Source organism: Ceratotherium simum, chromosome 17 (assembly GCF_057802395.1).
Source record: "Ceratotherium simum simum isolate JZ-2026a chromosome 17, ASM5780239v1, whole genome shotgun sequence".
NCBI classification, from domain to species: Eukaryota; Metazoa; Chordata; class Mammalia; order Perissodactyla; family Rhinocerotidae; genus Ceratotherium; species Ceratotherium simum.
Window position 1 is genome coordinate 56838759 of NC_141916.1, and position 14994 is coordinate 56853752.

General features: G+C 51.2%; 1 protein-coding gene across 4 annotated transcripts in view; it reads left to right on the forward strand.

Moving 5' to 3' along the window:
- Positions 1-1971: 1971 nt before the first annotated feature.
- Positions 1972-14994, forward strand: part of CRACR2A (calcium release activated channel regulator 2A) — a 156085-nt gene continuing 143062 nt past the window's right edge. For 3 of the 4 annotated variants that reach the window (XR_015555015.1, XR_015555014.1, XM_004438755.3), the window contains exons 1-2: positions 1972-2175; positions 5825-5911. The gene's annotated coding sequence lies outside the window, so the exon portion shown is untranslated. The remainder of the gene's footprint in view (positions 2176-5824; positions 5912-14994) is intronic. The other variant, XR_015555016.1, reaches the window with a different exon arrangement.

A 14994-nucleotide genomic window follows, 5' to 3' on the forward strand; every position in this document is an offset into this window, starting at 1 on the left:
TCATCCAGGAGCTCCATCCACTTTCCTCCCATGCCTCACTCCCCATCCTCACCCCTCTTCATCTTCCTCTCCGTGTCTGAGATCTAGGGGCTTAGGTGGAGACTTCGGGGCTTCCCCACCCCGATCTGTGCTCTCCGGTCCCTCCTGGTCTTCTGGAACCAGGGACTTTGACTCCCCATCCCTTCTCTCTTCATCAAATTCTTGACCTCAGTCTACAGATATCTTCAGTTCTCCTCTGTATTCTCTCTTCTTCCTTTAGCTCCCACACTACCTCCTTCCCTCCACTGCTAACCTCCTTGAGAGCAGTCCATCCTTAATCCTTCATTTCCTCATTTTCCGTTCTCCGCCAAAACACTGTGTTGAGGCTTTCAGCATTCCTCCAAAACAAAAATGAAAACAAAACAAAACACAACAAAAATCCCCTGTTCTTGGGCCAGTGAACTTGGAATTGTCTATTCCAGGCCTCATCCTGTGCATTTACCCTCATACTCAAGTATCATGAATTAGATACCTATTACATGTCAGGCACGCAGGCCAGGAGGATACAAAATGTCCCTCATAAACCCAAGTGTCGTTTGGATGAAGAGCCCATTAGGTGTTGCTGCCACTTGCTTTTTGGTGTGGGTGACCTTCTCTACCCTTTTCCTGAAATGGGCTGGGTCTGGGCAGGCAGAGGGAACCAGAGGCCAGTGGGAGTCTGGGTGAGAGGTGAGGTGGGGGTGGGGGACATGAGGAAGGCTTAGGGCTTAGACACACTTTTCCTGGTACAGGACCTCACAGTGGCCTGCCAGGGTACAGAGTTTGCAGCAGCTGTTTGGGGCTACGGGCCTTGGTGCTAAAGGAAGGCCACTCTCCCAGCACAGAGGACTGGAGCAAGCCCCTGGTGGCTGGGTAGGCTAGCACAGCTGGGAAAGGTGGCCCAAGCAAGCGAGAACAGGAAGAGAAAAGACCAGTGCATGGGGCTGGGGCACCAGAAGGAGGGCTGGGAGGCGGCCTGACAGCCTTCTGAAACTGGTGTGAGGGGGTCTGGTGCAGCCCTTCTGCTGGGGGTGGGTGGTGAAGGGAGGCTGTGGGCTAGAGCCTCTCTGGGCTCCAAGGAGGGGCAAGGATATCACATAGCGACTGATAAAAGCTGCTCCATTAGTGTTTGTTTCTCTCCCTCCTGGAAGAGGGCTTAGTGTGGAGGGGAGGGGGAAAGGAGAGGGGGATGCTAATATATAAACCAGCACGAGAAGGATGGGCTCCCCAAGAAGGGGCTGGGGTGTTCTGTGGGGCGGGTGTCTGGGGAAGGATTCACTGAGAAGGGGACATTTCGGTGGGGCCTGGAGGGATGAGTAGGACTTCAGCAGGCAGGGGAGAAAGGGGAGGGCTTTCCAGGCAAAGTGCCAGCTCCCAGCAGCTGGTGTTGGGCAGCAGCCTGTGTGCCCAGAGCAGGGTGCATGTGTGTGTTTAGGGGGGCCAGGGTGAGGTTGGAAAAGGAGCTTGTGGCTAGGGAGCATGTGTGGAGGGTTATCCTTCAGCCTGAACACCTTGGGGGAACTTTGAGGATTTATTTAGCTTTATTAATATGTACGTATTGGACGTTTTTTATTACACAAGCATTCAAGTGCACAGTAGAATATATAGAAGAGACAGAAAAGGATCAAGAAGGACAAAATCCCCAGAGATAACAGCTGGAGGGACCTGGATGCTTCAGGGTGTTCAAGGATGCATACCTAGACTTCATCTCTGTCCAGTGGGCTGGCCAGGCCCCAAACTGATGCCCCAGCTTTAGAGATATGTGGGGCTCTGCAACCTGTAAACATTCTGGAATCAGGGCAGGGGGCCTAGGGAGATTCGGGAACAGAGGGGCCCAGGAAGCCCGACCAGTCAGGCAGGCTTCAGCAGCAGCCCCGCCCTCGCCACCCAGGCTCCCTGGCAGTCCGAGGTCGCCTCCCGCCGGCCCGGACCCCACCGCGCGGCGCGCGCAGATCCCGGAGGGCGCCCAGGGGGCGGCGGCTGGCAGCGGGGGTTCTCAGGGCGCCGCTTCCACTTCTGCGCCACCAGGGGTTGGGCCAGCCCGCGCGGGTTCGGGGCGGAAAGATTGGAGCGGAGCAGGCTGCCGGGCAGGCGCTGCCTGACAGCTGTGAGCCGAGCAGCCAGCACGGGCAGGTGGAAGGGAAGCCTGCGCCCAAGGTACGGCGGAGGAAGGGGAGGAGGAGGGTGGGGGTGGGTTCTCCCCCTGCCCTCTCTGCCCAGCGCAGCCCGGAGGCCGGCGCTTCCTGCCTGCTGCCCCCGCGGCGGCCGAGTGTGAGCATGTGTGTGTCCAGCACATGGAGTTCCATGGGACCCTGCGGAGACTGTGGGCCCCGGAGGGGAACCCCTGTCCCCGGGCCTGGTCTGGCCCTTGCTCCCTTCTCTAGTCACCCTGTTCCTCAGAACCCTGAGGGGACTGGAGGAGGGCGGAGGAGCCCTGGGGCTGAGATCAGTAAGGACCTCAGGGACCCTAGCGGCCATCCAGCCTCTTTGTTTTACAGATGAGGAAACCGAGGCTCAGAGTGGGGAAGTGACTTTCCCAGGATCACAGGTCTGGAAACCAATGCTCTGCCCCTGCACGGCAGTGCTGCTGGGACCCCTTGCCGCGTGGGCCAGCAGCATGGCTGTCGCCTGTGTAGAAACAGAGAACTGGGGGAAACAGTCAGGAAGACAAAGAGAAAGAGAACCTCCCGGAGCGAAGGGAGGTGGTCAGGAAATGGGCTGCCACCGGGGCTGCACTTCCTCCCCGCTGCGTTTGTGCTGAGGTCTGGCCCTGTGCTGCAGCTGACCTTGCTGACTCTGGCCGGGGTGCGTGTGTATGTGTATGAGTGTGCATGCACGGGGATGAGGGGAATCTTCCTGAGCATACAGGAAACCCTCTGAATCCATGTCTCTGTCCGCTTACACACAGTGAACTTGCTGGGAACCTGCCCTTTGTTTGGCTCTGAGGAAGATACCAGGAATCCCCAATGAATGAGCTGTGTGACGCCCAAGGGCAGGAAGGGCCCATGGTGGGAGTCCCAGGGGGGATCAGAGTTCAGGAGGAAGAACCTAACTCATGAGGCAGTGAGTTCCCTGTCTCTGGGAGAAACCAGCATGTACCAAAGATCTTTTTATCAAGGATGTGGGCGTGGGGATAAGAAACTAGGGCAACTTACTCTCTACAGAACTGGAATGTTAGTTTGAGGTCCAGGGCTGTGTCCCTTTTCAGGTGACACTGACATGCTGGGTCGTATTCGCCTATAAGAGCTACTCCATGCATACTTTTGAATGACAAATGAGAGGCTTCCTGTAGGCGGTGTGAGGTCCCGCCCCCTCTCAGTACTGTCCTGTACAGGAGAATGCAGGCCGTGAGTCTGGGGGTGTGTGGAGGGGGAGGTCACTTCTGGAAGGAGCGGATCAGGATGGCCTTCTGGAGGTGGCACTTGGGCTGGGCCTTGAGGAGGAGGCTGGGTCTGGGCATTTCAGGGGGAGGGACGCCTAAGCAGAGCCACAGAGGTGGATGTGTCTGGGGACAAGGGAAACGCAGTGGACGATGTGGTGAGGGATGTTGGTTGGGAGCAGATGGTGGGAGGCCTGGAGTGTTAGGCTGGGGAACTTGAACTTTGCTACTAGGCCTGGGGATATTTTGATGGTTTCTGAGAAGGGGAGCTGGGTTCAGAAGAACTGGTCATTTGGCGGCGATAATTGGGATGCACTACAGCAAAGGAAGCTGCGGGAGGAGTGCCTGCCCACGTGGCGCTGGACAGGGCTGTTGGGAATGCAGAGGAAGGGGCACCACCAGAGACATTGCTCAAAGGGGTGGAGTAGGGGAGAAACAGTCTGTTATAGGCCAGGGCCCGTGCTGGGGCATTTCAGTTCTCAATTAATCCTCCCGAAAACCTTATGAGGAGATTATTACTATTGTCCCCATTTTGTAGAGGAGGAAACTGAGAAAGTCAGAGAGGTTAAACAACTTGTCTAAGGTCACACAGCTAATAAGTGGTGGGGCAGGGATTTGAATCCAGAGAAAGATGGAATAGATCCAGTGTGGTAGTGGAGTAAATGTCGGAGAGCAGAGCAGAGGAGGAGACCATAATGATGGAGATTTGGATTCTAGTGCTGGGCAGGGAACCCCAGGAGCAGGCTCAGGTTTGGTGGGTGATGGGCGATGTGCAAGCCTGTGATGGTACTATGCACCAGGGCAGGGGCTACAGTGACCATTCTGCACCCCCTGCCTCAAGGCCCCGTGAGTTTGCTGAGCTGCTGTAGGGAAGGAGGGTCGAGCCTGCAGGCCGCTGGGGTGCTGGAAGGCTGAGGGAGGTTGGTGGGGGATTCCCCAGGGACCTGGCAGGCCAGTCACTGAGTCCACATCACTCCCTCCCTGTTAGTTTCCACACTAACAGTTGTGTATTCTGTCTCAGGGCACAGGGGCTCAGGGGCTCAGGCATTTGCCATGACTTTTTGGACGAGAATTGGTTCAAGTTATCATATTGTCCCAGGCCTTGGTTCCCTCCTGTGTTTCACCTATAAAAAGGCTAGACAGGTCTGAAAGATGTGGTTGCAGAATACTGTGGAATTCCACAAGTGCCGTTTCAAGATCCTAAGAACAGAGGCAGGGCCTCTTACAATGTCATAGCATCAGGGGGATTTAGGGACAAATGTGCCCTATTTTACAGATGGAGAAACTGAGGCTTCAGAAAATCATGGTCCTTCACCAGTGGTTAGTGAGTGGCAGAGAGGGGTCCACACCCTTGGGTCCTGACTCTTAGGTTTTGTTCTTTCCACTGCCGTGTGGGGAGGCAGCTGCTCGGAGGGTGGCCTCCAGCCTCTCCCATGAAATAGCCCTTGGGGCTTTTTCTATAGACAGGTTCCAGCATTGGATGGACCATTTCAAGCTATTATTCTCTTTCTTTTCCTCTTAAACAACACACACACACACACATATACACAAAATGGCACGTTATTTCCACTCATCTGTCTAGTGGATGCATAATTTCTTTGACATCTTAAATTGTCTCCTTTCCTCTAAAAGAAATTTGGTTAAGGCACAGTTTAGTTAGAGAGCCAGAAAGTGTCCCATCCAAGTCTTCAGGGTCAGTGGGAGCCCCAAGTAAAGCCAAAAGGTCCCTGCAAGCACTCCTGGCCCCCTAAGGCATAGACAGGGAAGCAGAAGGAAGGAGAGGATGGCTGTGGGAGAAGAGGAGGGAGAGGGAGAGACAAGTGGAGAGAGAAGGAAGAAAGGAAAAACTGAGTCTGTACTCAGGGGCATAGGCAGAGCTCTCTCTGGGGACCTACACTTTGGGAACCTGGCTCCCCAGTACTCAGAGAGGCAGCATGAAGCAGGGAGATAACCAGGTGGACATAAAAAAAGACAATAGCTAGTCAGCCTTATAATTTATCATGCAACCTGTTCACTTTTGAGAGTGAAAGGGAGAGTATTAATAATGATGCTGGGACAACAGGTGTAAGCCAGGATGTCCCGGGCAAACTGGCCATCTCGTGACAACCAGTACAGGTTAAGTGCCAGACATGCATTTGCTTATTTAAGACTCACTACAACTCAATCGAGTAGGCACTGCTAACATTCCCATCTTATAGAAAAATTAACTGAAGAACACAGAGGGACAATATCATGCCCACAGTAACATAGCCAGTAAATGGTCGAGCAGGATTTGAACCCAGGCAGTTTGGCTATTCCAGAGCCCAGGCCTTCAGCATCGTACTACTGTGGCCCTCCACGCACCAACGGCATCCGGACAGAGTAGACTCCCCTGCCCCCTTCCAGGACCCAGCACTGACCTTTTGGGTCTTTGTTTCCCCTTGACAGCTGCTCTCCTGGTCAAGGTGGCATGACCTCACCTGTGTGAAAGAAGAGCTGGTGGCTGAGGCTGAGGTGACGGGGAGGAAGCGCCCGGTAGGTTTCATCCTCTGCAGGCTCTGCGCCTTGCTCACACTGGTCTTGGCCGCAGGTCTCTAAGTTCTGATTCATTCTTGCCTTGTGACCGCTGCTCTGCCCTTTCAGACTAGGTCAGCGAGGACCCGTGGACTGGGCTAGATGTAGGAAGACCCTCCTGAAGGCCAGTGTGGGGAATGGGTTCCTGAAGTACCTCTTCTGCCAGGGCAGCTCGAGGGGGCCGCCATCTGACAGGCACAGTGACATTCAGGGCCTCTCCCAGCTTGAGGAATATCAAATTTCTTTTGACAGATTCTTCTGCAGGCAGTGCATTTCCTTCGTCAGTTTGTTTTGGCCCCCGGCCCTGGCTTTCTCAGAAGGTCAGTGGGGCTCTTTCTTCCCCGACTGTTTGTTGACACATCCTGGATGGGCTGGCCGAAGGAGGCATGTACGCAGGCAGGAGCTCAGGGCGGGCATAGCCTGACCCTGGGTGAGGCTCCAGCATTTCCGGGAGATGCAGGGAGGTAGGAGCAGGCAGGTTCCCATGTGGTTCAGATTCCAAGGGCCTCTGTCCCCACTAAACCTGTCCGGAAGATCCCTTACTCACATAAGAGAGCTGCCCTGCCCAGGGCTGGAGAAAACGTGTGGCTGGGCCTGAGACACTGTGGGCAGGGGGAACTGCCCACTCAAGGGAGCTCCTGCGGTGTAGCTGCATTGGCAGAGCCCCCAGCCCTCTGCTTCAGCCCCCCTGGGGCTGCACAGGTCTGTGCCCACTGGGTTAAGAGGAAAGGTAAGAAGGGGAGACTTAGCACACATGCTGTGGGCGCCGAGATCTCCTGGGACCAGCCGTGTGGGTGCCCTCCTCTCTGAGCCTGCACTTGCATTCTGGCCAGGCAGCTTTCTTAACTCCTTCTTTTTTTTTTATTTGTTTTTTTTTTTTTTTGTGAGGAAGATCAGCCCTGAGCTAACATCCGTGCTAATCCTCCTCTTTTTGCTGAGGAAGACCGGCCCTGAGCTAACATCTATTGCCAATCCTCCTCCTTTTTTTTTCCCCCAAAAACCCCAGTAGATAGTTGTATGTCATAGTTGCACATCCTTCTAGTTGCTGTATGTGGGACGCGGCCTCAGCATGGCCGGAGAAGTGGTGCGTCAATCCGAACCCAGGCCGCCAGTAGCAGAGCTTGTGCGCTTAACCACTAAGCCATGGGGCCGGCCCTCTTAACTCCTTTTTTAACTCACAGCAGCACCAGGAGAGGTAGGAGGCTGGCTACAGTGGCTCAATTACCAGTGCAGGCAAGAGGAAAATCTCCTATTACTGGGGCAATTGGTTTATTTTCACTTTATTTACTTTAGAGACTGCTCAGTGTTGAGCTCAGGGATTTGTGGCTGGCCCGAGTGCTCCTGGTGATCGGATGGAGCTTTGCCACACTGAGTCCGCATGACCACACACCTTGCCCGCTGGCGTGGAAGGGTGGATTGGTGCTGAGGGGGAGGGAGACCAACTTCCTGCAGCCCCACCCTGAGCAAACACGGAAGTTCAGGGACCCTATGCCCGCTGCACCTCAAGGTTGGATGCACAGAAATGTACCACGCATGGCAGAGAGCGTGGCACAAATGAGCTCATTCAATCCTTATGACAGCTTTGTGGGATAAGTACTCATTTTCATTCTCCCCATTTTACAGATGAGAAAGCCAAGGCTCCCAGAGGTGAAGGGACTTGCCTGAGGTCATACAGCAAATAAGAGGCCCAGCTGAGGGGCCGGCCCCGTGGCTTAGCGGTTAAGTGCGCGAGCTCTGCTGCCGGGGGCCCGGGTTCGGATCCTGGGCGCGCACCAACGCACTGCTTCTCCAGCCATGCTGAGGCCGCATCCCACATACAGCAACTAGAAGGATGTGCAACTATGACACACAGCTATCTACTGGGGCTTTGGGAGAAAAAATAAATAAATAAAATTTTAAAAAATTAAAAAAAAAAAGAGGCCCAGCTGAGATTTAAACCCAGGCAGCCTGGCCCCAGGGCCGTGTCCTCACCATTCCTCAGCCTGCCCCTCTGGATGCTGAGTCACGGCCCAGTTCTGACTCTTTTTAACCAGTCATGTGTTGTCAGAATTCACCCTCTAAGCCCGAGTTTCTTCCCTCTTCAGTGAAATGGGAATAATTACCTGCCAGTCCATCTCGGGTGAGCTAATGTGTGTGAAAGGCACCGTGGTGAAGGCTTACGTGGCCCTGTTGGTGGTGGTGGCTTTACCTGTTGAGAGTGGCTGTCGAGTTCCGTTGTCTGCGGGTCTCCCTCCCCTTGTTGGTCCTGGTCAGTGTGCGGAAATCCCCAGAGGGCAGGGATAGACTCTTTCACCTCATCAGCATCTATGCTCACTGAGCCCCTACTGTGCCAGCTAAGGGTCCCTGCGGGGTCTGGTTTAAGAAGAGCATTCAGCAGCATTCACGGTCCCCTTGGAGGGATGATCTAAAAAGATGACCACTGCTGTTAGAGTTTATAGGCAAGCGGAGTCAGGCATATTTCTTGTGGCTTCACAGAGGAAGTGGGCTTTGAGCTGGACCTGGACGATTGGGTAGACTTTGAAAGGCAGGGAGGAAAGTGGAAGGCATTGGAGGTAGGGCCTGTGACAGAGTACAGAGCACAGTGGGCAAAGGCATGTTGGCAGATGGCAAGAGGGCCCTCCTGCTTGGAGTGTCCCCATAGGGGTCTGTGTCACCAACTCACTCTGTCCGGCTTCCGGTGGACCTCTCCCCCAAGGAGCTGCCCCTTAAGGCTGTTAATGGCTGGAAAGTAGGGGAACAATCAGCTGGGAGATGCTGTTGGGCCTAGTGTGGTCAGGCCCAGGCCATGGGGCATTTGCAGCAGTGGTTCCTGAGGTCCGGGGACGGCCTTTTACTCTCTTGGCTTGGCAGCACCAGGTTTCATTGTCCTTCTTGGGGACATGAATGAGTCAGAGAGGTCATGGTGAGGGGGGTTAGAGACACTGGCCAGAGAGACTACACTTATCTTCAGCCAGGGTTTGTTTTTCTGTGGGGAAGGAGGAGGTGGTTTGTCAAAGCTACTCTGTCTATAACCTGAGCAAGACTAAAAGTTAGAGGCTTTCTTCCCAAAGGCAAGAGTCTTCTGAACAGGATAGCAGCACCACCCTCCCCAGGTGAGAACAAGGAGAGGAAGGGGTGGCAGTCCTTGGAAGTTTCATTCTGTTTCATCTGAATTATGGTTAGAAATTACTATCAGGGAGAAACCATCAGGAAGACAAATTGTTCTGCATAAGAATCTCTAGATCCTTCTCTGGTGCCATGGTCTACGGTGGCTCTTGGTTTTCAAGTCTTCTGGGAGCTTGGATTAAATGGACATCCTGGATGAGGATCAGCTCCACGCAGTTGAGATCTTGACCCTTTGGTGTGGTGTCTGGGTGCAGGGACACTGCCTTCCCTACAGAGTCCCACAGAGAGCAGGTGACCCCAACTCTCCTTTACACTACTTTTGTTCTAGTGTCTTCAGTAGGCTGAGAGTTGGGTTTTAGGATACTGTTTTATTTTTGAATTTTTTGGTAACTTGATCTTTTTTTATTGGCATAAAATATATATAACATAAAATTTCAATTTTAACCATTTTAAGTATACAGTGCAGTGGCACTAAGAACATTCGCAGTGTTGGGCAGCCACCACCACCACCATCACCAGAGCTTTATTCATCTTCCCAACTGATAGGGTTGGATGTTACTGTGGCTCCAGAGAGACTCAGAAGCTCGCTCTGTCTCAGCTTCCCTCCGCACAGTGGCCTCGCCCTCAGATGCCCTTTCCACTTGGGCAGTCTTTCTGCTGCTGCTTCTTGTTACTTTCTGGTTTTCTAATTCTCTGCTTTAGCCAAACGAGCTTCTGTGCGACTGCCCTCCTTTGGGCTAGGCTCTGTGCTAAGCACTTTACACAGCACCTCGTATATTTCTCCCAACGGTCCTATAAGGTGGTTATTATCGTCCACCCTTTCCAGATGAGGAAGCTGCAGCAGAGATGTAATATACCCAAGGCCATAGAAATTTCAGAGCCAGCATTTGACTCTGGACTTGCTGATCCTTCGTCTTTTTCCTAGATGGGAATGTTGTTGTTTAGAATCAAGCACAGCCAGCCCTGCCTACACATTAGTGTCTCCTCTAGAATCTGCATGGATTTGGGTATGTATCATACGAACCATCTTCTATTAGGATCCTTAGCTGGAGCCGTTAGCAAAAAGGATTTGCTTGAAAATAGCTTAATTACATACCATAGATAAATTGCTAATGGAGTTTACTAGACTGCTAAATTAAGCTTTTCAACTAATTACACAAGCAATGTGAAAGTTCGAGTTGAGCTTTGACCTCGGTCCCTCCCTAGGCGGAGAGATGGTGAATCCTCTCTGGCCTGCAGGCGCTTGGTCACCACGTCAGGTCTTATTCTTGATCATAATCAGTTGGGCATTTCCGTCCCCACGTGGTGTCTTGCTGTATCTCCACTCTGCATTTACTCAGGGCAAGATAATTCATTCCCAGGGCGTAGTTGTCCTGGCTGCAAATATGGTTGAGCGTACTTCCTATTTCTCAAGAAAGCAGGCATTCTTGCTAGCATTTTTATCTTCTGCAGTGTGTCTCTCTGGGACATTTCTTGTTCCTTGTCGTTACCCTCTCCATGGACTGCACTAGCCCCTGCTGTGTCTCCCAGAATTCAAATTTGGGGGGTTCATCTTTGCTTGGGACTCAGGGTTCTGTCTTCATTGGATGTGGCTTAACTCTGGGAATTAAGTCAGCTGGAGAAGCAGCAAGGCACCAACAGACTGTCACATGGGGCCCATGCATAATAATAAGATAATTTATTGAGTGCCTGCCATGTGCCTACACTGTTTCTAATCTAGGTCTTAGCACCTCCGTTTTACAGATGAGAAAACAGAGGCACAGAGAGGTTAAATAACTTGCCTGAGTTCACATATCTAGTTCTGGCATAGACATCTAGATTGCAGACACCTCACCCATGCTGCTGATCCCTCTGCACCAGACAGGCTCCCTACAGAGGGCTGACCCCTTGGATTGTGGGGTCTGCTTGATAACAGAGCCCTGTTAACACACTTGTGAAATGTGAGCAAGAACCCCCTAACTCTACACTAGGTGAGCTGCCCCAGGCACAGGCCAGTCAGAAAGATTGGGGTGGGGAAGGCCAGTTAAAAAGCCTGCTGTAGAACTTCTTTTTAAATAATGCAATTTTAATACACTGAACCACAGCTTGAATCAGAAGCAAAGACACAAAAAGGAACTGCTGAGTTAAATGAACATTAACGAAAAAAAAATTACTAGACTTCCATTATGTGATCACACATTGCAAACTAAAAATATTTTTTAAAACACACAAGCCCTATTTACTGGAGTTAGAATAAAAAGCTCTAATATGTACTGAATAGCAATCACATTATGCCACATACTGCATCTGAATTTTCTGACAGTTTAGGGGCTAAATCAACGTGGTTTTATTGAATGTTGATACCAAAAACAAAAACAAAATGAATCAACAGACACTTATTGAGCACCTACTGTGTGCAGCGCATTGTACTGGGAGAAAGAACAAAGGCCATAACCCTTCTTTTGACAGCATGTGTGACTATTTCCAAGGGAGTGGGACAGACTGTATGTGTTCTAGAAGGAAATGGGCTTTGAGGAAAGCTTAACTAGGTAGGTGAGAACTGAGCTAGGTCTTTGAGGATGGCGGAATTCAGCAGATGGATGGTGGCAGGAGTCCTGGGAGGAATGTTTGATGAGGGTCCTTAAATCCATTTTAATAGACAGGGCCTGAGGGCCAGTCTGCATGGATATTAAACCAATGACGTTCTGCCCAGGCCATAAGGCATACCTTAACACTACCAATATTTCTATTGGTTACCTCCTCCTCCTGCTGGCCTTCGCTGACTCAGTTTACCATCTCAAAGATGCAAGGAGCCAGGATGCGATTCCAGCCTCTCCGATCCTTCCTCTTGCGTGTAGTCAGGGATGTCCTATGGGATCAAGCACAGCCGGCCCTCCCTGGGCACATGAGTGTCTACCCTGGGTGGTTTCTAGAATCTGCGTGGATGTGGGTGTGTGTGTTATATGGACCGTGCTCCATTAGGATGGAGATGGTGTTCAGAACCCTGCAGCAGGTGCTGAGGGGCTAGAGTGGAAGCAGCAAGGCCGCCCGCAGAGGCTCACCCTCTTGGTTCAAAGTAACCCACCAGGAAAGCCAACCGAAACAGACAAGTGGAGAAGCCCTGATGGTAACTCCTTTAACAACAGGCGCATACTGAATTCTTTCACGTCTGCTGCCTAATTTCTTTGCAGCCCTGGTTGTAGGGCCACAGGCAGCTTGTCGCAGTTTACCACCTCTGAGACCTGATAACACTGGTTAGTCCAGTCGTCTCTGTCCCTGCCTGCCTGGGTTCCTGACTCCGTCACTCACCGTGCAGCATGCCACACTCTGCCTGCAGCCTGCGAAGTCTCCCAGAGGCGCTTTAGAAAGAGATGTTAACTAGCACAGTGACAGTCACGGATGCCTGTCTCGCTGTTAGCCGGAGAACACATGTACCACTCCACTGCTGATGGCAGTTAGCCTCTGAACTCCTGGCTGACCAGGCCCAATTAGTGCCCCTGAGTGCATTTTCTTTTTCTGGATTGAGACACAAGCCGAGTGACTAAGCGTCCTCCTGCCTGCCGCGTCTAAAAGCAATGCTAGTCCGATGGAAGTCTCGATGCAGCCCTCTGAGGACCTGGTCGCCAGGAGCTGGAGCAGGCAGACGGGGAGTCAGAATGCTCAGGTGGAGTAGTTGTGCTCAGCAGCTGGTTCGGGGCAGGAAGAACTTCACAACTTGCTCACCGTGGCCTCAGTTGCCTCATCGATAAAATAGCCGCCCTTCATTTCTCTTGGGCATGTCATGACGGTGAAATGAAACAGTGACATCATGAAAGTACTTTACAAAGATGAAGCCTTTTCAATGGGGGCTGCTTATATTTTTTGCAGACAGGTAGTTTCCATCCATCTATTCACTAGGGCTAAATTAACCATTTGCTTCATAGGTCCATGTGGTGTCACATGGTTCCATGTCACGTGTGGTGTCTGTGTCATAGATTCACATGGTGTCGGCTCAGACCTCAGGGCCTTTTACCAACAGGCTGAGCTGCACAGTCCAGTTAGGAAATTGAGGCTCGGCTAGCGCCCTGTAGTCCAGAGCTCTCCAACCTGCCGAAGCAAAACTCAGGTGGAAGAGGGAAGGGTCGGGGCTGACTGGGACCCCAGGGAGCCTGGGCTCTGCTTCTGTCCAAAAGAGCGTGGAGACACCCCACAGGTCTAGTAGGAATCCGAGGCTTTGTTGTCTTCAAGAAACAATCCGCAGTACGTCCTGATATATAGAGCTTCTGCCCTCCCCTTGCAAATGTTTGCCCAGGGGTGTGGAGAGCAGAGGTAACCACGGATGAGAAAGGATGGAGGATGCTGGGTGTCAGCGAGCGTGGATGTGTGTGGTCAGACACCTGTCAGCTTCACTTAGTGTAGATTCAAATCAACCCTCATTTGCTGAGTGCCTCCCAGGTACAAAGCCCTGAGCTACAAGAGGGGACCATTATCATCATCCTTTACTTAGAGGTGAGGACTGAGAAGCTAAGCAACTTGCTCAAGGTCACACAGCAGTAAGTGTGGAGTCAGGGTGCAAATGCAGGCACTCGGACTGCAGAGCCCCCGCGCTCAACAGGGAAGTTACATACCCTGATGATGACCTTTTGTGTCGACAAAGCTCTTTGCAGTTTACACAGGCAGTCCCAGATTCTGCTTTAAATCTTGACAGCAATACAAGGAGGTATTATGCTGGGTATTATACACGCAACTGTGCGTACTAGTGAAATCATGACTGTGGAAACACTTAGTAAATTGTAAAATGCTCTACAAATATGGTACAATTGTTGCCTCCAATTTACAGGTGAGGAAAATAAAATCAGAGAGGTTAAGTGGCTTGCCTAAGGACACGTAGGTAACAAGTGGCGGAGGAAGGATGCCAGCCCAGGTCTTAAAACTTCAGGACTCAAGCTGTTTGTTTCTTTGCACCATCAAGGAGAGATTGGTTTTGGGTTTATCTGTCCCCTACCCCCATCCCTCACCCACCCACCAAATTGTTGCCAAATGAAAATTAGGCAGAGAACCCAAAGGAGACTAACCTTTTCTTAGCTGCCTTTTATTGCTTTGGCTTTTCTCTTCTTTTTTAGTCCTTAATGAAACTGAGAGTGCAGTCAAGGATGGAGTTGGGGAGCCTGTCTCTCAGCATGGGGATGGGGTGCAGAACCTGCAGCAGAGGGCTCATCTGTGTGTTGCTCTCCCCGAGTTGGCTGAAGGGCCCTGGGGAAGGCGGTGGGCAGGATGGGCCATTTTGCCCTGTGGATGGGCCAACACATATTTCAGGACCTCATAAAACTGTGAACAAATTATTTTAAAATTGGGAGTTAAACTAGAATCCAGGGTATATCCCTGGGGCTTGTTTGTACACATGCAGTGTTTTTAAAATAAAGAAATCATAACTATTTTGTTTGAAACATTTTGGGCTTGATACTGAAAAGATGAAAAGAGAACAACCACTAAACATCAGTCCATAGTGCAGGTTCATACAGTGTGAAAAAATGCCAGGATTTTGTCTCACACCTGGAGCAGAGGGAGTCATTCCTTGTTGTTAACGATGTCTTATGTGCCTGTTTATTTATTAATTTTTGAAGGGATAAGAAATTAACATTTATTTTACAACTTCTAGACGCAGAAGCTATGTTGGAGTGTTTGTATGTGTTTGCTCATTTATTCCTCACAGAAACCTGTGTAAGTGGCGCTATTATATGAATGTTTAAGATGAGGATATCAAGATTCTGAGAGATTAATTTGATTCAAGTTTCCCCAGTAGTAAGAAGTAACGGTGAAATATGAATATAAATATATCTGACTCCAAACCTATGTTATTTCCTCAACAACAGACTGAGGAAATCCATTTCATTGTTGTTCTTCAATTCCTTCTTTAATCTCAGATCTTCCATCTAGAATCTCTTTCCTCCTGTCTGAAATACACCTTTTAAAAATGACCT